General features: G+C 38.0%; 1 pseudogene; it reads left to right on the top strand.

Annotated features, from left to right (window-relative positions):
* Positions 1–1,476: 1,476 nt before the first annotated feature.
* Positions 1,477–3,836, top strand: LOC122347926 (annotated as a pseudogene).
* The last annotated feature ends 337 nt before the right edge of the window (positions 3,837–4,173 follow it).

Here is a 4,173-nt window from a genome sequence, read left to right as displayed (position 1 = left end):
TTTGAAGCTGCAAACGGCAAACAAAAACACAAATCTGTTTTATATATAAGCATAATATTCACATTCACAATGTAAAACAGTATTTAACAAGCAGTGTGAGAATGAAGAATATCTATTTATTTACGAAAACGTCAAATTAGCATAAACTTCCGATACCTCTGACAAATAGGCTGCCCATCTTCAACTAAGAGTCTTGCTGAATTTCGTACTTCTACGACTTCTGCCATAAAAATAGTAAAAATAGTATGCTACAGTACACAGCTCTAAAAACAGAATCTGTTTGTCTCGTATAACAAAGATACACTCTCGAAATCTGACATTAAAATAACTGACCGTCCCTTCTCTGAAAACAACACAACCTGTGTGCTTTCTTAACCCACCTCTGTGTTTAGCTAAGGACAACACATTTTGTGTTATCCCTGCCCATTTTCTACACACCAGTGTGTTATAGTTACACAATTTGTGTCAATCACATACATAAAATGACACAAACCGTGTTAAAATAGTCAAATTAACACACCTTTTTTGAGATAGAGTACTCGAATGTGAATAAAATTTTAACGTTACCGTGATAAATCATGTTACTATTTAGGGCATTTAACAAAACAACAATAACTTACATTCTGTTGTTTAACGAAAGAGAGGCGACAGATTGACAAAGCCTCACCGCTTTCATTGCTAACTCGTTAAGAGAATCCCCCTAATACTAGCTGTAGCATTCTATCAGACATGTAATTTACAACAAATCGAAAAAAAAAAAAAAAAAAAAAATGTTTATGAGAAGAAATCAAAACAATTTGTGACGCACTAACTTAACGTTAACTATCAGACGCGTTGCTATTCTGTTCGACACGGTCTCTCACATTTGACCGTCGAAAAATAGCAATTTTACATTTGACAATTTGTAATAACAAATAAATCCAAGTACCTTACATTTGTGCATCCAAGTCATCCACCGTTGGAAAAGAAGCGCGAACTTGCTCAACTTGCGGAGTGACGAAGCAGCAATGTGATTGGATGACAGCTAACACATGTTGTGTTGGACACAGTGTGTTGTTTCTCGCTCGCTCGCTCTTTTTATTTTTCACACATGATCAACTTAAAATGACACAAAATGTGTTAAAATAGCCATAACACAAGAAATGTGTTAATAATTAACACATCCTTTTTGAGAGTGTTTGTGTCTTAAGATGTACACTTATTGTTTTATGTTTTTTGTTAACCCTGGCAAATCTGAATGTACATTCTTTTGTTAGTAGTAGTATTATTTTTGTATGTATGTATAATTGTATCTATGTTATAATGCTTGTACTTTTCAAAAATAGTAATAAAAAAAAAAATCAGCGCGTGACTTCTGTGACGTCACCGAACTTTTAGAACGTGTCGCCCTACTATTTAAAGGATTCGAATTTAGAACTCATTTTGTTGGTTGAAGTTTTAGTGTAGTGTTTTTCTGAGTGGAAAAAACCTGTTGTAATGGGGCTGTTTTCAAGACTAAAGAAAGTTTTTAAACGGGAGCATGCACACGAACCCGAGCCCTGTGTGCTGCTCAAATACTCCCCGTCAGGCCGGAACACCATCCTCATCCTCACGATGAGACGCCTGGTGCTGCTGCCGATGAGATAGGGAGAGAAGAGGCAGGAGACCAAAGTTCTGGGGATGTCGTCCTCTTCACTTTTTCCGCCGAAAAGCTGGGAAATACAACCTGGCTAAGGCTGAGGAAGTCTGCCAGAAGGAGGCGGCATTGTATCGGAGACTTAATGATGGTACAATCACAGAAGATGATTGAAGTTTTGATTCAAGGGAGATTCTTTAATTAGGGAATGTTTTGTGTACAATTAAAAAAATCACTTGTTCACATACTTAAGATAGCACTGTCTAAATCGTCCATAATTGTTACTGAGCATTTTTTCCACTTCGTTATTAATATTCCATCTGTAGGTCAGACTTCTCGACAACAGGGATGTGTTGTTGTCGAGATCCATGATCATCAAGACCCTCCAGTCTCTGAAGTCCTCCTGCTCTAGAGAAACTGCTGGAGCAGGACGTCCCCAACAACTGGATGTCAACATTCCAGCTAGTTTGAATAAAGAGGACAAAGTGGAAGAGCTGGACAAGGGTAAGTTTACTGACATAAGCCCATTCTCACTTTCCCGGTGAAGGGATTTAGTAGGCCTCATTGCCAAGCCTGACAGTAAAAATCTTAATTCAGAAACAAAGTCATGTAATGTAATTAAAAGGTACTGTAATTTGAGTATGCGATATTTTATTCATATTACTCGTGTGTTCCCCTCTTTAGATCAGATTTGTCTGCGGGGATAATCGCACTGAAGACAATGAAGTGGAGGAGCCAGACAACAGTACGAATATTAAATATATGAATATTAGAAATTGTTAGTAGAAATTCTAGAATGCGTATTTTTGCTAACTGCATTTGTTTATCTTATAAATAGATCACGTATTCAGGCAATACGAATTTGGGCCCCAGCTGGGTGAAGGAGGCGGTGGCTGTGTATATGCAGGGACTCGCCGCAAGGATGGCCTTAAGGTTTCATTTTTTTGCTTCCTTTTTGTTTTTTTACGTATGAAACTTTCCATACTTGTTTGGTATTGGTGACTGGAATGATCTCTGTGCACCTGATAATTGACTATTCTAGCTTTGTTTGAACAGGTGGCTGTGAAGATTGCCGAAAAGACTCCAGATATGCCATATATCAGAATTGTGAATAGCCTGTGCTCTTTATAATGTTGCTTCTCAGTCGTTGTTTTCAGTTTCGAACGTCTTATATCACGTTAAATCTAAGAAACCGCCTTCAACTAAACATCATGCTTTCTTTTAGCCTGGCCATCCCAGTCGCCTCCCTTGGAGATTGGCCTTACACTCTTGGCCAATGAGGACCCCAGCGTTCCATACATAATCAAACTCCTGGATTGGCAGGACAACCCGACAACTATGTCATGGTTTTGGAGCGACCCATGCCTAGCATGAGTCTGTTTAGTTTCGTGGAGGTCCGTGAAAGGCTCAAAGAGGGGCTAGCACGACATTTTATGTTGCAGGTCGTTCAGGCCGCTAACATTTGCTGCGAGCGCGGGTCTTCCATAGAGACATCAAAATGGAAAACCTCCTGGTGAACCCAGACACATTGGAGGTCAAGTTGATCGACTTTGGATGCGGCGAGCTCATGAAGGACACTGAATATGTGACCTACAGTGGTAAGTTTTACCATTTGCTAGCAGGTCGTTTAGCTCCCGAAACACATCTAGCTGCACACGCTGTAGAAATGCATTAAATATCCAAACCCCTTTCTTCCAGGTACAGAAATATTCTGTCCACCAGAGCTCTGGAGCAACGGCAGCTACTATGCAAAGCCGGCAACGGTTTGGTCTTTAGGGATCCTGCTGTTCGTTATGGTGTGTGGTTATTATCCAGACGACGAAGACCTGCAAGAGATCAGCAAGAATACGTGGTCCGAACCTGATCTGTCAAAAGGTAAGATCTTCATCAAAGAAAAAAAAAGAGGTGGATTACCAAATATGAAAGTATACTATTTAGAAACTTGATTATAAAAAAGTGGAACATACAAGTTTGTAATCATCTCTCAACTTTTTGACCAGAATGCTGCCAGATGATTTGTGATTGTCTGCAGCTGGATCCCCAGCAGAGACCTATTCTGGAGGATATGCAGCTCCATGACTGGTTTATGGTACTAAGATTAGAATTTGCTAAATGTTGTTTTTTTTTCATGTTTGCTCCAAATGTCACGTATTAAGATAAATAACACTGATTTATGTTTTTGTTTCAGGTCGTGGAGTCAGAAAACTCCCTGCCCGTCTAGAAGTGCCTGGCACCTTGAAGTGGCATCATTTATATTTAGAATTTGTGTTAGATAAATATGTGTTAAGACAATTGTTTTAAAATATTATCCGAGATAAAGTATAATATAGTAACAGTTACATAAGTATAATTAAAAAAAAAAAAAAAAAAAAAACAATCTAAAAAAAAAAAAATATATAAGTATAAGAATAGAGCAAGTAGATATAAGTATATCTTTATAATTATTTTATTTAGATGTTAAGTATTAAGATATTTGTAGTTGTATTAAGACATGTGTTCAATGTGTTATATTACCCGAGATCTCTCTGTTGAAAGCATTTGGAAATACCAAAAAATAA

This window comes from Puntigrus tetrazona, chromosome 7, assembly GCF_018831695.1.
Source record: "Puntigrus tetrazona isolate hp1 chromosome 7, ASM1883169v1, whole genome shotgun sequence".
NCBI classification, from domain to species: Eukaryota; Metazoa; Chordata; class Actinopteri; order Cypriniformes; family Cyprinidae; genus Puntigrus; species Puntigrus tetrazona.
Note: the sequence above shows the minus strand (reverse complement) of the source record. Positions and strands in the feature narration are given on the sequence as shown.